This window comes from Schistocerca nitens, chromosome 3 (assembly GCF_023898315.1).
Source record: "Schistocerca nitens isolate TAMUIC-IGC-003100 chromosome 3, iqSchNite1.1, whole genome shotgun sequence".
NCBI classification, from domain to species: domain Eukaryota; kingdom Metazoa; phylum Arthropoda; class Insecta; order Orthoptera; family Acrididae; genus Schistocerca; species Schistocerca nitens.
Genome location: NC_064616.1, coordinates 877,326,024 through 877,348,690, shown reverse-complemented (window position 1 = coordinate 877,348,690; position 22,667 = coordinate 877,326,024). Strand labels below are relative to the sequence as shown.

General features: G+C 41.2%; 1 non-coding gene across 1 annotated transcript; it reads left to right on the top strand.

Moving 5' to 3' along the window:
* The first annotated feature begins 2,237 nt into the window (after window positions 1-2,237).
* Trnat-ugu (transfer RNA threonine (anticodon UGU)) lies at window positions 2,238-2,312 on the top strand. The gene has a single exon. It is a non-coding gene; the product is annotated as a tRNA-Thr (tRNA).
* Window positions 2,313-22,667: the final 20,355 nt, after the last annotated feature.

Below are 22,667 nucleotides of genomic sequence, written 5' to 3'. Positions count from 1 at the left end.
CACTACTTCAGGCATTAGCTGAGTCTATGCCGCGCCGTATTGCGGCACTTCTGCGTGCTCGCGGGGGCCCTACACGATAATAGACAGTTGCACCGGTTTCTTTTGGCTCTTCAGTGGATATTCTTGCGAAGTCTGAAGAATCGATTTTAAACACACTGTACTTATCAAATTTATTTTAGTAAATACGAAATAGCGGTGCCTTGGGTATTAAGAAGAGCGATTCAATGTTTATTCGGACATGCATGTATGCATAACATAGGGACTGCTATTTCATATTTATTCGTCAACATCAGGCTCTCGATTCTCAATAATTATGCCATTCCTGGGCGGGAACATACCCAACGTACGAGTGCACGTTGCGATTCGTGAACAACGACATGTGGAAGTTTGAGTTTACCAGTGATTTGTGCTCGGATGGTCGAAGCGGTCAAGGTGACGGCTCGTGTGAAGTGGGATATCCGTGTTTGAGTCCTGGTGCAGCACAAATTGTCATGGTCGTCAATCCAGTATACAGTCGAAGGCGATTCATATTCGCAACTGCGAATACATTTCCTGTATGTTAGTACCGTTTAGCGCTTTCTCGCATTTTCAGGCCTATCTAAGCAAAGTGCACGTTTACTTAATTGTAAAAATTTCGATTCCTGTCAGATACTTGTCATTTAGCTGTAATATCACATGCGATTAATATGCTATCTTTGCCATGTGTTAATATTTCGATTGCCACGCTTATGGATAGGAAGAATAATATGTGAGTGTTGACAATACATTTTAGATCTGTTATCTGATTTATATAATAAATCTATAATAAATTAACAAATATTGAATGATACCTGTCGTCTTTCACTACTATAAGGTACTAGTAGGATTAGCTGCGCGAAATATCTCTTTTCTTATTTCCTAAATCCCAAGAATGACTATGCAAGTACATTCCCTTGCCTCGAACAACTACCAAACACAAAATTTCTGATTATTGTGCCAAATTTATTTTAGTATGAATTAATTAAATTGATAAAATGGTGCAGCCCCACAGATAATTTGATGATCTAATAAAATACCAATCCATATATTGGATTTACAACATTCATAATAAATTTCATTGAAACATTATTACGGGGATGTGTAAACTGAATGATTTTAAGCATCCTGACTAGAAAGCGGAATTACGCTGTGAGATGTAGTAGCAACGGATTTAGCATTAACTGGCTTTTATTTCCTCATTAAAAGTAGAACATACATATTTTAAATTAAAACAGAGTTACTTGGAATGCTTGGGCGTGAGTCTCGACACATGGTACTTTAAACAACGCAACAACTGAACCGACAAGCGTGGGGACAAGTCTGCTAAACTACTGGTTACAATTTAACAGGATCACACACACCACGTTCACACGAATCACACTCACAACGTAAGATAAACTTCAGAAGAAAGTTTCCTTATTCCACATGAAGCTCGCTGGGTAAGAGCGCGACTGGCTTTAATGATCAGTTTCAGAGAACAAAGCCCACTTCCGAAATTCTGTTCGACTTAGTAATTTGGATATAACTGGGGATTCAACTAGAGCACAAGAGATGTTTACGTCGAATCGGAACCTCATGGTTTACAGAGAAACGCATGTGATGCAGCAGCCTACAGGCTACAAAGTCCGTGGGAGAGAAGCACAAATTGGACAGTAAATTAAATAAAACTTAACACAACCATTCCACAAAGCACAATATTCATTCATCATGATACGCGAAGTTAACTAAAACTGTACCTCACGTGGTGACACGACTCGTCCACACCAAGTTACAGTAGCACAAAGGATATCATCGAATAAACTGAATACTAACGAAATTATATATGACGGTAGTATCTGTTCCCGGAAGAACAGTTACCGTGGATGAACATGCAGCTTTGCTAGAAATGAAATGATAATTAAATAGACACCCTAGCTGCAAACAGGCGTTGATGTACTTCATTGGGGACATGTTGAAAATGTGTGCCCCGACCGGGACTCGAACCCGGGATCTCCTGCTTACATGGCAGACGCTCTATCCATCTGAGCCACCACGGGCACAGAGGATAGTGTGTCTGCAGGGACTTATCCCTTCCATGCTCCCCGTGAGATCCACATTCCCAACATGTCCACACCACTACATTAGGCGCACTACGAATGTAGTGGTGTGGACATGTTGGGAATGTGGATCTGACGGGGAGCGTGCAAGGGATAAGTCCCTGCAGACACACTATCCTCTGTGCCCGCGGTGGCTCAGCTGGATAGAGCGTCTGCCATGTAAGCAGGAGATCCCGGGTTCGAGTCCCGGTCGGGGCACACATTTTCAACATGTCCCCAATGAAGTACATCAACGCCTGTTTGCAGCTAGGGTGTCCATTTAATTATCATTTCATTACTAACGAAATTAATACCGTTCCCTGACTGAATTAGTTAGTGTGGCATGATTATCAATGCCGCACACCAGAGTCACTACCTGAAACCCAAAAAATGGTAACTCTTACACATTTCAAGTTGGCAACTAGAGATACCACTCAAACCACCTTTTCTCACCGGCGTCCTAGGGAAGAGTACAACTAACCTGCTCCGTTGCCGGGGTCTACACAGCAAACCGGAAGGGTTCAGAGAGCATAAGCGGTTTCTATCTGTGCCAACCTCAAAATCGATGCTGACTAGTGGCCACTAATGCCTCTCTGACCCAACGCAGTCGTATTCAAAGCTCTGCCCTTAACATTTAAGGAAACTCCTGGCAACTACGAAGTGCCAGCTACAAAATGGGCTCTGAGCACTATGGGACTTAACTGCTGTGGCCATCAGTACCCTAGAACTTAGAACCACTTAAACCTAACTAACCTAAGGACATCACACACATCCATGCCCGAGGCAGGATTCGAACCTGCGATCGTAGCGGCCGCGCGGTTCCAGACTGTAGCGCCTAGAACCGCTCGGCCACTCCGACCGGCGCCAGCTACAAACAAACCACACATTTACACTAGATGATCGTAGGAATAAGAAAGACACGACATGAATGCATGATAATGGATTACACACATACATAGAGAGCATAGCTATTAATTTGAAACTAAAAAAAAAAAAACTCCTTTGTCGTTGAAATGCCGCTGTAATATCACGCACTCTCTCGTCCATCTTTCTTTCCAGGATTAGTCGTACCGAACATTTGAATCGTTAAGAATCTTAGCAAAATCGAAGGTTACTTTACAAAATCAATGGAACGGCTCACATGGAGACGTTTCAATACAGAATGCAAAATAAATTTTTAAGTAAAGCTTCCAAGGCATTTGAGATCAAAACGGGTTCAAAAATGGTTCAAATGGCTCTGAGCACTATGGGACTTAACATCTGTGGTCATCAGTCCCCTAGAACTTAGAACTACTTAAACCTAACTAACCTAAGGACATCACACACATCCATGCCCGAGGCAGCATTCGAACCTGCGACCGTAGCAGTCGCTCGGTTCCGGACTGAGTGCCTAGAACCGCAAGACCACCGCGGCCGGCTCAAAACGGGAATACGACACTCGATGAACTGCCCCCCCCCCCTCCCCCACTCCACTGTTGCTCAATTGTGTACTAGGAAAGATAATAACGTGCCCCAGGAAGAGAATAGAAGAAGGAGAAATTTTAAAAAATCGCATTTCGGAGAAAAGGGGATAACATGAGTTTTGCTTGTTTGACTTTTACAAATGATCTTGCCAATCTAGCTGAATCTACAGAAGATGAAAAACTGCAGATAAATCTCGTGCAATAGATAGTTTTAAAATCAGGCCTATGTATATCTTCTGGAAATAAATAATGTAACAGATACGAATGAGATACTGAAATACATTACGGAAGAATAAAAAAAGACTACAAAATTTAAATTTTGGTGTGAAATAATGCAACGAAGTTCTTTGGACAAAGGAACTAACTTAGCAAGGGCAAAGAAAATGGAGGTGGCTTTTCAACTGACAAAAGACTTGCAACAAGAAATGTATTTCTGTAAATGCAAAACTCCTCCACAACAACGCTGTCATTAAACCAAGATGCCTTTATGCGTCAGATTTCTTTCGTCACATACAGCCAAATAACCAAGTGAAATAGAAAATAGAGGAAAGAAAAATAACCAGGAGAGTCTGGTGACCAAAATATAGGAATGGGATATGTAAGTTAAGAAGTAATAATGAAATTTATGGAAAAAAATATGACCAATATCAGACACAATGAGAAAGAGAAGAGTTGTATTCAATGGACACCTAAAACAGCCGTATAAAAAGAGGACAAAAGAAAATAATTTTTTTTAATTTTTCGATGGAAACCTATAAATATCACTGACATGGATCAGAGAAGTTAAAGCAGTCCTGAGAGAAATGAAAAATAACGGGGGAACAAATGGGGGATAGAAGAAAGTTCAGAGCAAACGTAAAAGGTTTCAAGGGCTTCCAGGAGAGAATAAAGAAAATGAGAGGTGCAATATGGACTCGAAGATAGAAGAGGAAAAACAAAGGGAAAAGATGAAAGATTACTGAACTTGAACACTGGCTGTTTGCTGCAAACCATTCCTCAGTAAAACGCAGTCACGCGTATTTTTAGAGCTCCAAGTGCTATGTAATGTGTTACAATTACTTCAACTGAAGTTGGCGGCGAAATTAAATATTTTAGCCTGATTTCGAAGACAGAAATAAGCTGTAATTTATGACTGATCTCCTTAGAAGCCTTAGACAGTCCGGTATAGTGTGTGCATACTGGGAACAAAGAATTTCAGGGGAGAATAGTTTTACTGAGAAGATCAAAGGAGGAGGATAATTAAAATGAAAATGGTAACACTTGGTGCACGATAGTAGCAATGTAATATCAGTAAAACTGGTAAAATGGAAGCACTGGTGTATAAAGTGGTTTGAAACACATGAAGAACTCTGTTACCCTATACTGTCTTTCAATTTCCCTGAATACCTCATGCTTCCATCATGTGAAGTCACGGCCGACCCCTACTTCAGTACACAATTTAGCTAGTGCTCAGTCTTTAATAATACCGCTGTCGGAGCGACGTTGAAGGCAAGGAAATCGATCGTACGGGGTTCCTGGCAGCAAAAAGCTGTCGAAAATTACAAGGAGAAAGGGTGTATTACGGGCTCGAGAAATTAACGAATTAGGGACGGGATTAAACAGAGACGCGTGAATACCCCAAGGGTAAGGGACCCGAAAATGGAAACCGCCTGCAATATCAGAGCGGGGTTCTCGCGAAAGATCGCAGACGCGAAAGAGAACGCAAGGAATGAGGGACGGGAAGAGAGAGAAGTGGAAAATGGTCTCACCTTTGCCGGCAGTAAGCAGAGCTCTAACGAGTCGCAGCAGCTGCGGCGCTGAACGTCAGGCAAGGGCGACACAAGCACTGCTATAATCGAGAAATATTTTCCAGAAGCAGCGTTGTCAGCTGGTACTGCTAGGTGGAAAACACCACTAGTTCTCTAAATACGAACAAAAGAGGTTGAAATTAGTGGCCCTGTACTAATACGATGACAACACTTTTCTGCCTCCCTTTAGCCTTTTCTTTAAGCGTCTTACACTCTTTTGTTGACAACATTATTATTATATAAGCAGATGGTCGTTGTCGCTATATAAAGAAAACCACGCGGGGATATACCTATCATCGGAGATACTATAATAAAATGTAAAACAATCTTTTCTGGAAATCACATTGTCAAAAAGAATACGTATGCTTGAAATAAAGTTTACGCCACAGGTTAGGCACTTGAAAATACACAAATGATTTTGATTCCTGAACTGTATACGATCTATGAATCTAATTATTCAGTTTAGCGTGAAACGACCACGTACTTCCCCAGAGCATCGAAATATCGTGGCATGGAATCAAAGATGAGCTGAATATGCTCCTGGAGAATTTACCTCCATATCGATAACATCAATCACCAATAATGTTTGCCAGAGCTCAGTGACTAACACGTTGCCAGCCAACTGATGGCCACGAAAGCAATGGAACCTGTTGTCCTATGAGAATGTTCCGGTTATTCCTTGTAACTTGAAGACGGTTGTTATTATGCTGAAGTACGGTACGTGGAGTTACATGAATAAGGTACAGTAACCGACGTAGCGGTTACTGTTAAGACTTTACGTTGTATCCATTGATGCAGTAACTACTTAACACATCGCAGACGTGTTAAGCGCGACATCCTTTACGGTCGAATCTCGAGATAATTAGAGTTTTATACACATTGTATTTAGATATTACTTACTGTTATATATTTCCACTACTTCGTCTATTTATGTGTTTACACCAGGAGTCAAAATATCAAACTTATTTATCAGCATGTACAACTTGCTCTTTATCATTTTGATTGTGTTCTGAAGTTTCCAATAGTTACTATTTTCGTATTGAAATTGTTACTGCTTTTGGAGATGGCACTGTTCAGTAAACAGGAGGAAATGAACAAATTTTAAATGCATTCGGAGGTTTCTGACGATGATAATTTGGATGTTCCTAGTGTGAATGAAGATCTAGATGACTATGTTAACGAATGTTTTTATGGCTCTGAGGACCTTTCCAGCGACAATAACATCATTAGACTGCTACGAAGCATAAGGTGTCAGTGCTTTCAAGTGATTCCGAAAATAACGATAAAGTTGATTCTGTTCTTGTGAATAATTCGTTTCCTCGTAATATTAATCCTTTAGAAACAGCGCCACGGTCTCACTCAGGCACAGCCGCCTCGAATGTGGTAAGAGTGACAGTAAACATGATTCCCAAAGAGAATGCCTTAAATTTCTTTACAGATGGAATAAGTGAATACTATGTACAAATCTTAATTCTACGAATGCAGCAATTGCTTGCTGTAATTAGGCGTCTAGTTCCATACATCTTCTTATTGTATTTGTATTCTCACGTCATTACCAGAATGAAGTGCAAATCCGAAAGCAATATCGTCAGTACAAAACTGGGCACTGAAAGCTCGTTTATTACGAACACGAACGTAAAGCCGGAACTGCACGGAACTGAACTCCTGGATGTAGCGTGCTGCTATTTACACAAACGTCGAATGTTCCAGAATATACACGCATTACGAACATACGAATCTTCGAGGACCTTCCAGAAATGGTAGTTACTAAATTACTAAATCACAAATAATTGTTGATTTTGGGTTCGAGGTGGCGACCCGAATCACTTCAGTTAGTAACGCTAACCGCTAAACTACAGTACGGGAGCATAGCTCAGGGAATTGTTCACGTTCCTCGAGAAAAAGCAACTCATTGTTTCAGAGAGTCTCATCGAATTCACTTACAGCGCTCTGAATTTAGATCTTGTCAGTAGCTCTCTGTATCGCAACACTGGAGGATCCCTGAGTTATGTTCATGAGCATCGAAAGTAGCCCGCAAAATGAAGATTCGTGATAGTGGGGCAGGTCTTCAGGTTCCCTGAACGAGAAGCCAACACTGCAGATCTTTGCCTCAGCACTGCAGTAGGGTTTCATACCGCGGACACAGATTTCTCTGTGATTTTGTTTTCTTGATGAAGGGTCATAACCCTCGACTTCTTATGTCATGTGCCACAGGAAACGAAGGATACGATATGGCCCAAAGTAGCGCATTGGCAACTTTTCCGGTTGCCCCACTTTTCATAACAGTTCTCCTGGGCTGTATCTCACTGTATCTGCTTGGTGCCATAGCGCTCACGGCTTTTCTCCTGGACGTCAAGTCTCCGTGCGTTACAGCGTTTCACGTGGTTATCCTTAATATCGTCCGACTGAAACGGGACAGGTGTCGTTTCGGCTTCGCGGCCGCAGTACAGAAGGAACATTGTGAAGCCTGCAGGGTCTTGCTTTGCTGTGTTGTATGCGAATGTCACTAATGGTAGTATTCTATCCAGATCTCTACGTTCAGTATCAACATGCATCGCAAGCGTATCTGCCAGTGTCACATTAACGCGTTGTGTGAGACCATTTGTCCGTGGGTAGTAGGCTGTTGCCATCCAGCGGATGATGTCACAAAGTGAGATTACCTCTCGTAACTGTCTCGAATGGAAAATTTTCCACGACAGGAAATCTCTGTGCTTCAGAATGACATCTTCTAGATTAACCTTGCAGTCTACAGAGCTTCGGCCGCTGGCACAGTTTTGGTGACTATCTATTACCAACCAAGTCTCATTCGTCGATTTCGGGAACCTCTCCAAGAGAGCAGCTCCAGTTCGGTGAAAAGGTGCTGTTGCAGATAGAGTTGGTACAAAAATGGTTCAAATGGCTCTGAGCACTATGGGACTTAACTTCTGAGGTCATCAGTCCCCTAGAACTTAGAACTACTTAACCTAAGTAACCTAAGGACATCACACACATCCATGACCGAGGCAGGATTTGAACCTGCGATCGTAGCGGTCGCGCGGTTCCAGACTGTAGCGCCTAGAACCGCTCGGCCACCCTAGCCGGCTCACAGAGTTGGTAACAGATGCCTGGAGGTAATTTCGGTACGTACTTCTGTCACTGGCATTCTTACAGCGGCTCACATAGTGTCTACCAGACTGGTAGAGACCTGGCAAGTGATACTGATATCTGATTCTGTTTAGTTTCCACAAATCCCGTGTGACCAGATGTTGGAGTTTCATGGAAAAATGTCAGCATACCTGGTCATAGATGAACTAGGATGACGAGTTACCATTTTTGCCTCACTGGATCATTATTCCTGTTATAAAATGTTCTGTCATTAATTGGATGTCTCCTTCCTCCTTCTTTAAGGCTTCTATGGTTCTCAGAAATGCTACCTCTAGCTTTTGAGCATCAGTATCATTTAATGCAGCTATAACTGCGACTTTGTCCATTCTGTTACGTTCCGCTAAAGGATTCCTAGAGAGGTAGCTGGTGTCCTTGTGTTTGCATCTGCTTTTGTACATTACTGTAACGTCATATTCCCGAAGCCTCAGTGCTCATCTCACCTATCGAGTCGCGCATCCTGCAGGCCAGTCAGCTAGCACAGAATATTATCGTCCATCACAGTGGCGAATGTGTCTCTTCAAGCTTCCCCGGTGGATATGTTTTAAATATTCTTCACGGGTTTGCCGCCGGATCGCTCTGTACAAGTTACACAATATTTCAATGTCAAGTATGTAATTTTTATGTAATGTCTTTGACCTACTGTAATGACGTGGAAAGTTGTGTAAAATGTTTTCTCTTTACTATTTAAATTCTTTGTATTATTTGGAAGAAAATGTTATATAAATATGTGGCTTTTGTGTTCACACGTTAAAGTATTTAAATATTAAGATTTTTTAAAAGATGTTTGTTTACAACTACACTACTGGCCACTAAAACTGCTACACCAAGAAAAAATGCAGATGATAAACGGGGATTCATTGGACAAATATATTATACTAGAACTGACTCGTGATTACATTTTCACGCAATTTGGGTGCATAGATGCTGAGAAATCAGTACCCAGAACAACCACCTCTGGCCGTAATAACGGCCTTGATACGCCTGGGCATTGAGTCAAAAAGAGCTTGGATGACGTGTACAGGTACAGCTGCCCATGCAGCATCAACACGATACCACAGGTCATCAAGAGTAGTGACTGGCGTATTATGACGAGCCAGTTGCTCGGCCACCATTGACCAGACGTTTTCAATTGGTGAGAAATCTGGAGAATGTCCTGGACAGGGCAACAGTCGAACATTTTCTGTATCCAGAAAGGCCCATACAGGACCTGCAACACGCAGTGCTGCATTATCCTGTTGAAATGTAGGACTTCGCATGGATCGAAAGAAGGGTAGAGCCACGGGTCGTAACTTATCTGAAGTGTAACGTCCACTGTTCAATGTGCCGTCAATGCGAACAAGAGGTGACCGAGACGTGTAACCAATGGCACCCCATACCATCACGCCCGGTGTTACGCCAGTATGGCGATGACGAATACACGCTTCCAATGTGCGTTCACCGCGATGTCGCCAAACACGGATGCGACCATCATGATACTGTAAACAGAACCTGGACTCATCCGAGAAAATGACGTTTTGCCATTAGTGCACCCAGGTTCGTCGTTGAGTACACCATCGCAGGCGCTCCTGTCTGTGATGCAGCGTCAAGGGTAACCACAGCCATGGTCTCCGAGTTGATAGTCCATGCTGCTGCAAACGTCGTCGAACTGTTCGTGCAGATGGTTGTTGTATTGCAAACGTCCACATCTGTTGACTCAGGGATCAAGACGTGGCTGCACTATCCGTTACAGCCATGCGGATAAGATGCGTGTCATCTCGACTGCTAGTGATAGGAGACCGTTGGGATCCAGCACGGCGTTCCGTATTACCCTCCTGAACCCACCGATTCCATATTCTGCTAACAGTCATTGGATCTCGACCAATGTGAGCAGCAATGTGCCATACGATAAACCGCAATCGCGGTAGGCTACAATCCGACCTTTACTAAAGTAGGAAACGTGATGGTACTTATTTCTCCTCCTTACACGAGGCATCACAACAACGTTACACCACGCAACGCCGGTCAACTGATGTTTGTGTATGAGAAATCGGTTGGAAACTTTCCTCATGTCAGCACGTTGTAGGTGTCGCCACCGGCGCCAAAATTGTGTGAATGCTCTGAAAAGATAATCATTTGCATATCACAGCATCTTCTTCCTGTCGGTTGAATTTCGCGTCTGTAGCACGTCATCTTCGTGGTGTAGCAATTTTAATGGCCAGTAATGTATATACAAGCTGGTTTATACCCAGGGACTTGCATTGTATACAATGAAAAGAAACAGTATTTCCCATTTGCAACGGAAGTGAGTTGGCGCGTGACAAAAAGTGGTTGGCGTCGGCTAAAAGCTGGATGTGGCGCTCAGTCTGGGCGCCAAGTGAGAGAGCCCAGTCAATCGGCAGCTAGCTAGTGGACAAGTTTGGTCTGAGCAGCAATTAAGTGAGCTGCGCAGGTGCCGTGTGAGCCTTTCAGTACCTGGATGTAATATGGAAAGGCCTCGGATGTGGGATGTGCTCTATTAATGGTTAAGGTCTAATGTTGGAAATGTCGTCGCCAGGAAGAAGATAATAGAGCCAATTACATCCAAAGGAGAGACCAGTAGCCGTTAAGTACTCGCCACCGATATTGCGCAATCACTTCGGCAGTTCAGAATTTTGTCAAAGTATGCACCAGTACATTTAAGTGTTGTTTAATCTGCAATAATAAGGTAAATTCTGTGAAAATTGTGTCCGATCCTTCATTTTGTTCCTCTCATGATACCTCTTAGGTTCCACTACACATAAATATTGTGTGTTTAAAACTGATGAAAATGAATATTTGTTTATTTGCATAATTCTGAATGCAAAAAGATATCTAGAGATAATGTGTTTTCAATTGAAGTGAAGGGAGGAACTTAGTGTTGCATTTATGAAAACCTCCATAATGTTTGATTTGTTTTTAATTCAAAGTATTTGTGCTTCAAAGATTAACTGCATTTCATTCTGTCAGTGGAAATTACTGGTTGTGCTAACGACAAAAAGAAGCACGTTATTTTGAGGTTGGTTAGAGTAAAATGCATTTAAAGTCATACTTGAGAACCTGTATGAAAAATCACTGGCATTAACTGTTTTAAAAGTCCTGCAATTAGTGAAAGAATAATGCCAAAATTTGCATCTTACAAATTGTCCGAGAAAAGTGTGCTTAGTTTGCTTTATGGTATTGGACAGTTTAAGAGTCCCCAATTTTGAGTTGCTTAAAATGAATAAACCTGCTTGAATAATGGATATAATAATTGCAGTTGAAGGTAATTTTGTATATTGTGTACTTTGTGTGATGAAAATAGGAAAGACAGTTTGAGAGCCCCCACCAACAATTTTGTTTATTGAAGATAAAGTTACTGTCATTGCTCTTATCCATAAAAATAGAAACAATATTACTTCTTAATAAGTGTAAAAATCCTATTGCAAGTGACTTTTAATTATATTTGTACTATTTTGAGAATAACTGTTGAAACAGGACTAAATCCATGTCCATGTCTGGTTTAATTTTGACTTTCATAACTTTTGGTGATCACATAATTCATTTTTAAAAAGTAATTACTATTGAGAAGAAATAAGCTGTTAACTGTTACTATGAGAACTTGCATATGCTATTTATAACTGCTAGCATCGCTGTACCACTTGTCTGATTATAGTAGAGTCCACTGCACTTTTTTGGGTAAGAAGTAACAGTAGCTTTCCTTTATCATAACTCTATACTGATTATATAAAAATGATGTTCCACACGACTAGGCCTAATTAGGCTGGCGACTGTTTCTATTTCACTTAAGCAAACTTGGTTCCTTAAAAATTTTTCCAAATTTCAATCTTTAGCTTTCTGGTTTCTTCTGTAGCACTGAATTTAGGTTCGATAAGCCAAACCCATTAGGTAACTCACGGTCAGTTTTACTTAAATCCTCCCAGAGGGTAACATTTACTGCATCGTATACCACATTTGGTAATATAATTCGCGATGCAGTATAGTGTTATAAACTGTCCGACATCTTCAGGTAATCACGACGGGAAAATTAAGATTTCTTCGATAATAGACCCGTCATAACATTGGTCTATTACGGTTTTTAGTGAGTGACGTCTGGCAGCACTGTTAGTAAATATAGCTTACAGCTCACGCGCAGGAGGGCCGCACTGCGATTTTCGGCAGAGTGCGTTTGAGTATGGCGCCATCTATCTGCAAATAATTGTGCATGCGTGATTTCCGAGCCTGCGCATTCTTCGCGCGTGTGCTGTATGTACAAGGACGTCAACGTGCGGATACTGTCAGTCGTACGTAGCCACTAGCAAGGTTCAACCACCTAAAAATGTCGGACAGTTGCTCCGAGGAAATATTGGGGAATTTGCACAACGTCATCCGGCGGCAAGCCCATGAAGACTATTTACAACAGTGGTGAGTGGCTTGCCAAATATCTGCGGCCGGAACTTGTTGATGGCCAAAACCAGTGTAAGGCACTCTGTCTCGGTCGAAGACCAGTTCCTCTAGGACTTGATGAGTACTCTGGAATCTGAAGCTATCAATTTTTCCTGCATCTTCCTCAATCTGTACTAGAACTGCAATTATTCTATAACGACTATTCTGTCGAGGAGTTCCTTGAAAAATTAAGCTGATTGTTATTGTATTGTTGATTGCGTTTACTTAAACTTATGGAGTTACCTTTTTCGGGTTAATAAACATTTATTTTAATCTGTTACTACTATTATGTTGTAATTTCATGTACTGACACGTACCATGACCTCGGAGATTTGCTCCTCAGTTTGGTCCTACGGAACTTGACGTGTAAATAAATAAATTAAAAAAAATGGGTCAAATGGCTCTAAGCACTATGGGACTTAACATCTGTGGTCATCAGTCCCCTACTTAAACCTAACTAACCTAAGGACATCACACACATCCATGCCCGAGGCAGGATCCGAACCTGCGACCGTAGCGGTCACGCGGTTCCAGACTAAAGCGCCTAGAACCGCAAGGCCACACCGGCCGGCAAATAAATAAAAATAACTGGCGTTGGTGTAAGTTCTGTCTCGGAATTCTCGTCATGCAATGATACATTTAGAGAAGATGACAGCACCTTCTAAAGGAGAAGGAAATATCTTTCTTGCACCTTGTTGCAGGAAAGTTTTGTGTCAACCTACAGTAGTTGTAACATGGGACGTGCCTTGGCACCAAAGTCCTTTGTGAATCGTCAGTAGTACAAGGACATTCTGAGAAAACATCTCACATCACGACTGTAACTGTTCTTATTTTCTCTGGATCGAGGCGAAAGAAAGGACTTTCCTTGTCCTCATGGAGGTGCTAACATCATCTTCTGTCCTAGTATGGGATAGAGACTGTTCTAGTACAAATTGAGGAAAGTCCGAGAGGAACAACAGGTACCTTGTACAAAGTATAAGTGTGAAGCACGGAGTATCCTATGTGATGATCTCAGGTAGTGGAAAAGTTTTCCGGTAGAGACTAATTTCAGAGATAGTTTCACATTGGGACATCATCCACAGAAAAACAATTGTCTACCACCCATAGATAAATTACTTCTTACAACGCTTTAATGAGAAACTGGCACTGATGTCAGACAGAGATATTTGGATACAGTTCTACTCATTGTAACATAGAACACAGTCAAGCAAGACACTACAGGCTTTACATCACTATTTCCTACTGCCCCAAGGCCGAAACGACAGTGGATACACTGTCCCCATTTCAAATGGACACTGAGGATTACTACGTGAAACACTTCATCACCAGGACCAAAGGGCAAGATAACTGGCTCGATAAAAGATCGCGTACTACCAGCAGAAGGCCGAGAGCTCTATAATCTTAAGCATTGGCCAGTAATGTGCAATACAGGGAGACTTGGTAGGGATTTTCGCACCTTTGCGAAAACCAGGACTATTGGAAAATTTACATAAGCACTAATTTGGGACCTAACATATCCTTCGACACTTTTCAGACGTCACACACGAAGTCAAGGATTATGACCCTTCATCAAGAAGACAAAAGCGCAGAGTTTCCGTCCATGGCGTCTCTATGAAGCTCTACAACATTCCTGAGGCGCTGATCGTCAAGGGGCTTTCTTATTCAAGGAAACTAAACCGCTGGGCGATCGTGAAGCTTCGATGGGAGCGGCTAACTTCAGTGCTAGTTATATTGTAGAGCACCTGACAACACAACAAGAGAGCGAATATCTAACAGAACTGTAATACAGAGGACTATTGACAAGATCTTTATCTAGAGTGCCGTAGTTGGCTCCAACAAGAAATTCCGAAACAGTCGGTAGCTGTTTCTGCAAGAGAGCGACCAACACTGCAAACTGTACCGAGCACAGTCTGGCATAGCTGTTAGCGTCATTAGCAGACATGTCACAGATCGTTAGTTGATACCCATCCAAGTTTTATTTAGTAATTATCATTTCTGGATTGCTCTTGAACCACTGCACGGCCCAAGTAAAAGCACATATTTCATAAACACATCGTGTTGTGTATAGTGACTCGGTCGAATTATTTCAGTCCTATACGCTGAGAAGCCAAAAAACTGGCACATCTGCCTAATATCGTGTAGGGCCTTCTCGAGCACGCAGAAGAGTCCCAACACGACATAGCATGCGCTCGACTAATGTCTGCAGTAGTACTGGACGGAACTGACACCATGAATCCGGCAGGGCTGTCCATAAAACCGTAAGAGTAGGAGAGGGTGTAGATCTCTTCTGAACAGCACTTTGCAAGGCCCCAAAGATGTGCACAATAATGTTAATGTCTGGAGAGTTTAGTGGCCAGCGGAAGCGTTTAAACTCAGATGAGTGGTCCTCGAGCCACTCTGTAGCAATTCTAGGGCATGTCACCTGTCAGAATCGTATCTAGACGTATCAAAGGTCCTATATCACTCCAACTGCACACGCCCTACACAATTACAAAGCCGCCACCAGCTTGAACAGTCCCCTAGTGAGGTTGTCTCCGTACCCGTACACGTCCATCCACCCTATACAATCCGAAACGAGACTCGTCCGACCAGATAACATGTTCCCAATTCCAAGATGCTACTCTAGGCGGGTGTAAAATGAATGTACGCAACGGAAATACTGAATCCGAAAATGCAGATTTGGCCCTGTTTGACTACCCCCTGAAGCAGATCTTAGCATCTCTTAATCGTGATTATCACCTCCTTCTTGCATTTTAACATATAAATTACAACATAAACATAAATGAATGATTAAGGAAACTAGTAACTACCAAATGATAAATGCTGTTTCCACTTATACATTTATTGTAGATTAAAACCCCTTTATATCACAAATGTTTATATCTCAATGTCCAATGGACATAAACGGATACAAACGAATTTCATAACTAAACCGATTGATCAATTGCCCAAATCTGCCACTTTTATGGCCACGCGATCTAATATAAATAACGCAAGATGACTGACGTTACCTACGTACCAAACACTAGAAGACACAACTTTCAAAGATGATGTACAACGGCGTGCAACCTCAGTGGAAATATAAGTTACATGTTCACAGCTGTTTAGCTTTATAGGCCTAATAAATCGTGCGTACCGTGTCCGATGCGTCGGAGTGATGGTTCTCGTACACGTCTGCGACGACGGAAGAACTCCAGCCACAAAATATATAAAAAGATACTCATTCAAAAACTAGGACAGCGCAAGACGGTCCTCTGACTAGTGTAATCTAATACTGTCTTCTCCTCTCTGTGTTCTACAGACGAGAAACGTGAACTCCCAGCAACAAGGACTGAGTTCAGATAACGTCTCAACGTGAGTATAGGCAGAAGAAGTGCTCTCAAACACTGAACGCTGCTTACTCAACGACAACTCCCAACATGGAGGCGAACTCCAGAATCGTATAAGTTCGCAACAGTACAGTGCCTAACCGTTCTAAGTATAAAATCTCCAGCCGGACGCGGTGGTCTAGCGGTTCTAGGCACTCAGTCCGGAGCCGCGCGACTCCTACGGTCGCAGGTTCGAATCCTGCCTTGGGCATGGATGTGTGTGACGCCCTTAGGTTAGTTAGGTTTAAGTAGTTATAAGTTCTAGGGGACTGATGACCATAGATGTTAAGTCCTATAGTGCTCAGAGCCATTTATAAAATGTCCTGAGAGCAAAGACAGCAAGTCCGTCTGTACCAACAAAAGCGGATACTGAGCGATCGTCCAACATGGGCGCATAAAACGGGAGACCTCTTTTCTGCACGGCACGCTTCCCAGCAAAACTCGGCTCCCCTCCCTCGTAACTGCAGAAGGCGAATCATATTCTCGAAATAACGCAATATTCTGCCTCTACAGATTCTTCCGAACACCGACTAACCATATTTAGTCTTTTGTCGTCCAGCATGGAAAGTTTGCGAGAAAATACCTATACTCATACAATGGTATGCTTCTCAGAGAAAAAAATCTTTAGAAATAACCCAGCCTGCATAATTTCCGAGGTGACGCTTTCTAGTTCCTCTCTGCTGCTTCCAAGATTTTCAAAGTTTCTGAAGTATTATCTGGTTATCCTTCTAGCCTCGGTACAATAACTGCCGGCCGTCCCTGTATTGTGCTTCAGCGCTCAGGTGCTCCGATCGTCCTCCGTCTTGTCTACTTCCTGTGTTAAGCAGGACCATCACACCTGTGTGAGCTTTTCCACCCAGGGCGTGAGTTATGCCTCCCGTTTCATTTCCACTGGCGTTCCAGCGTGTACTAGTATTGGCAATCAGACATTATGCCGTTTTGCACTCCATCACCTTTCATGCAATATGCGTTAACAACTATTTACAAGGTGTACGTGTCGAAGTCAGTCCTCTTTAGATGTTCATATATACGAAGCACAACCTATTAAATGATAACTAATTCCGTTTGTCAATCACGGCAATGTATGTAGATGGGTGCTTGTAAGGTGCGAAATTATAGCCACCATACAATACCCCCACCTAATGAACTATTTGGTACTAGGATGGGGTAATTCTGATAGTATTATCTCATTCAGTTCAAAATAATATAACCATCAATTGTCTTTACAAGTGAATTAATAAGAATACGACGGCTGAGGAACAATTGAATCGAGATATGTTCTTCTACAATCATTCAGCTTTCATTCATGTGTTTACTGCCATAAATTTATTTACTACATGTTTATTTCTATCTGTCTGCTCCTTGAGTATGGAACATTTCTTTTGAGACATGGCAATTGGAATATACAATAACACACAAAATAACCCATGTTATTAAAGGAAATTTAACTAAGATTACATATTTTTATGGTCTTTCAAAAAGGTCAGTTTCCATCTTTCTTTAGACTGTCATTCATCCATCCTAAGACAAAGGTTGACGCAAGAAGTGTCCTAATCTTTTCAGGGTGGTCATCCAATAAATCACATGTGCTTTACTTAGCTATTAATATGCAAAGCAAGCAGTTATGTCAATTATTGTAGAGGTTATCTATTGGTCATTGTACAATTATATAAAATTCTGTGAAACATCCTGCCTAATTTTACATGGTGATATTTATGCTCTTGGCTTGCATTTTAAAAAACATCATTTCACAAACTGATTGTCCAAGTCTAGTGTTTCACGAACGTGTATACTCTTTAATCATTTCAAAAATATTATGTTTTAAAGCATTATTTGACAAACTGCACTTATATTTACTGTGTAAATTAATATTTGTAATAAGAGTTTGGATAGACCACCAATTTTACCTAATGTTCTTGTTCACAGTGTAGAAAAATGTAATTACATTAAACCATTCAAACCAATATCATAATTATCAAAGAAAATGTCAAACAATAATTTGCATAAATAAATACATACATAAAATTCTGGAAATATACAAATATTTAAAACGTTGAAGCATATAGCATCATTATCAAAGAGAGTGACATACAATAATTTTACATGAATAAATACACAAATATTTTCTTAAAACTACCCTGAAAAATAAGTACAGGATGTTTACAAAAATTATAAATATCGGAAACTGTTAGTTTGTGGGTGTAACTGTTCAGCGTTCACTCAATTATATATCTTTTTTTAATGAAGAGTCACACGCTGATTCAGATTTCACAACACACTTTCATCTTCATTTGTGTACAGGGATGGAAGGTACAGTCTTTTGCGAAGTTTGGGAAGCGAAGATTGGTTCAATAGTTTCTTGGGATCGGTCATGGTGGCTTTGCAAGTAAATCTTTGGATCCTCAGCCCATTGTTGATCCCATCAGGTTACAAGTCTCTCGCAGAGTTGATGATATGGAAGGATCCTCCGAATATACAGCAAGGTAAGTGGATGTGTGTTTTGAAACAGCCAAGTTTTCGTCGAATTTGCACACAGTATGTGGGAGGTACATTCAGGTAGGATCTTTATAGGTCACCTAAAATTCTTCTGCATCCGCTAAAATAAGTGTAATGGTACCTAGTCTTCAGTTCTTTGTGTTTCTTCTTTTTACTATGTTTGTGTTCCTACGCTTCTGTTCTTCATGTCGCTTCCTTCTCTTGAAATAAATACTGTATTTTGGTTAAGGATATAGGTAATTGTGGACAGGTAGGTTATCTGTTTGGTGACATTATACATGGAACTTGAGTTGTTGTGTGTGACTCAGATTCCTCAGAAGTCAGTGCCAGGTGACTGCCTGCTACAGATTATGATTTTTATCAGTCTCTATCTGGCAGTGAACAGCAGAAGGAAAAGAAAATAGAGTTCACGGTTCCATACAGCTGTTAGCAGTTGCGCTGTTGGCTTAACTGACTGTATTATGTGTGCAATTTGTTTATCTAATCTCTATCGTGTAGTACAACAGTGGAGACAAGTCACTAGTGGGCTGTTTAAACACCCATCTTCACCCGACCCAACCGGTCTGCCACAGATTGCCACATTACCTGCTCAGTCATCGCCTGTGCCACCCAAGGTCTTCAGGTAGCCGCATTTGAAAAGGACTGCTGTTTCCCCACGTCCACAACATGGCTTTGGCTTCGCGACAGCGTCACTTGATTCCACTATTCTCTGCAGTTGTGCCATTAGCCTCCCGTTCCATCCGCACATCATGTTGTTGCTTCCAGTGTGTCTTGAAAAAGTTTCTTTTTGTGACACCTGTGCCCACTAATACATACAATTAGTTTCTGATTTACACAAATACTATACAATACATAACACAAAATCATTGAGATGTTTCGGTTATGAAATATAAATTTTTAAGGTGCATTCGTTAGTGAGGTCATTTATCTTTATATTTATTATTGTTCTAGTTGTACAATCAGCCAAGAAGCACACCTACTTCCTCTTATTATTCTCATCAAACTTTCATGTACAATGTTAATTATGAAACAATATATTCCTCAACGTATGTAATTTAATTATTAAATATCTGTTGGCACCTGTATACCTATAAAAATACATGTTCATTAGTTACCCAAAAAACAGTAGAATTATAATCATCACCCGATCCCAATGTTAATAACTGCAAATACTACTTGTTAAACTACTGGCCAGTAAGATGTTTATATTTGTCTAACTACAACCCCTATTCAAAGTACTACACTGTTGTTGGGTATCACAGGATCGTCCAATCTCATGGCTCTTGGTTTTGTCGTGGTTGTTGTCGTAAACATATGTGAACAATAAAGTGCACAAAACATACATGAATTAATGATTAGGCAGACCTCTTCTTCATTTCATGCTTCGGCGTGCTTCCTGTGGACAATCATAAACTACATATCAGGTTTAGTACAACATTACTGATACTTTCTTTGATCATACTGTCATGTACCTTCTTTCACGTTTTTACTTAGTAATACCTTCTCCGTCGCTGTCCTTTTTCCGGAGCTGCTGCTATTACCTTTATCTGTCATTAACTCTTCCTTTTAGGTTTCTATAGATAGATTATGTTTTACTAGTGGTACCTGCAAATATAAAGATTTTAGTACATTATATAAAATCATTGCTCATCAACACGACTGCCATGCCTTATGTATTACTCATGATGTCATGTGCTTTGAATGAATAGCATTTCTTACTTACATAATTGGTAGACCTCAGATCCTACAATTTCTTACTTTCTTTTATTAATTTTTACGTTTCTATATCCCCTTGTTACACTTCCACTTCCTGTCGTTATAACACTCAAACAATATTTCAGTACGCTCATATGGTATTCCGCAGAACTGCCCACCATGTACACAATTATTCTGTCTCTCTGAACAGCATAAATACAACGTTTCTATGTACAAATAATGGTGCGCTCTTGCGTAGCCACATGGAACAGGCCACCTAGTGAACTGTCGTTCCTCTGAATGGAGACAAATCATACTTGGACGACACACCTGTGTGTCACCGCAAATCACTACTAGTAAGTCACTCATTTGTGATCCCATTGCTAAACATAGAAAATAGACACTCTTTTCATGAAGTAGTTATAATTTTTTTAATGCTTTCGTTCACTGCTAATACGTTCCACATCAATTTGGTAACAAACTTACCTATTCACATACCTTTGCAAAATTTTTGCAGTACCGTACGTTTCTCATTTTTACTTTATTCCTTCATGGACAGACAGCACATCTTAAACTACAAACACCTTTTAAATTGTACTCTCGGCTTGCTGTGCACATTGTTATAGCCTACACAAAGAGACATACTCTAATTTTCTCACCCTCTACATCCTGCCCTCTGTACTACCTCTTTTAACATGATAATAGCACAGAAAATATTGATAAATCTACATATCCCTTCAGCGTAATAACTTAATTGCTAACTATATACATTATACTTTACTTTTGCCATACAAGCTCACTTTAATTCTTCCTGCTTATTCTATGTCATTTTGGCACACTCTCCCAGGTTTAAGCCGGCCGCAGTGGTCTAGCGGTTCTAGGCGCTGAGTCCGGAACCGCGCGACTGCTACGGTCACAGGTTCGAATCCTGCCTCGGGCATGGATGTGTGTGATGTCCTTAGGTTAGTTAGGTTTAAGTAGTTCTAAGTTCTAGGGGACTGATGACCACAGATGTTAAGTCCCATAGTGCTCAGAGCCATCTCCCAGGTTTAGGTGGCCTAATTTCAATTGACTGTTTCCGATTCCTGTTGTTATTCATTCCACCCCATCCTTGGTCAGATCGCTGTAGAGTTTCTCTATTGCTGGCCAATGATGTACCATTATTTTGTGGCTCCCGTCTGTGTCCATTTTGTTGCCTATATTCTCTGCCATAGTTCTTCCACTGTACATTGTCCCCACTACGATACCTATGGTGCATGTTTGGATGAGGCTGCCGATTTACATTGTTTTGACAATTATGGCCTCTATTATTCCCTCAGTTGTTCTCCCTTCTTTCACTTTGCATTTTTCTCTGCCTACGTTTTTCTCGCGCCTGCTGCTCGTTGAAAGCGAACTCCAACTTTCTTAGGATACCCTTGAATCCTTCTACATCACTTCCACATCGGCCGACGAGCGTTTGCTGGTAGGAAATTGGCAACTTCATGTAATACGATCTTATGATCTCAGTCGGTGTGCATGGGTCGTCCAAATACTGATTTTTCTTGGTCACGTTTTCTAAATACTTCACCGGACTATGGAACCCTGAACCCTCCAAGTCTCTGCTCACCATTATTTCCTGTTTGATCCTGTCCTGTGTCTCTTTGGACCAGTAATTGTTTAAAAATGCGTCATGAAACTCATCGTATGACGTGCACGTTTTTGCGATGTCACACATCGATATATGAACATGCAAAGTCCAGTTTGTACATCAGAGGCCAGTGAGGAGGTACTGATAAATCAAATTGCCCAATGAAAGATTTTGGGTGTAAAAACTTACCCTTGTCTTTGTAATGTTGTAATTTTCGTACAGAGACAAAATGCTTAAAATCGAAAATTTAATTAGAATTCCTTCCCGCTCGGCCAACCACATTCTCACTTGGCGCTAACGTTTCCGGTCTACCGTTACTTTGGGCATCCTCTCTTCTACTCCCTGTTACGTTTTCATCAGTGGAAAAATGTCCGACGGTGCGCATTATCGGGTATCAATTATGCATATGAAATATCTCATTACTTTTCTCCGTATTCGCAATTGTCGACACAGTCGTGCCCTGTGTAGACGTGGGGGCCATATCTCTAGTTACATTTCGTTGCTCTGCAGATACGCTTTCAATCTGTAGTTGACGAGCAACTCTTACATTCGAGCACATTCTAGTATCGTCTAGG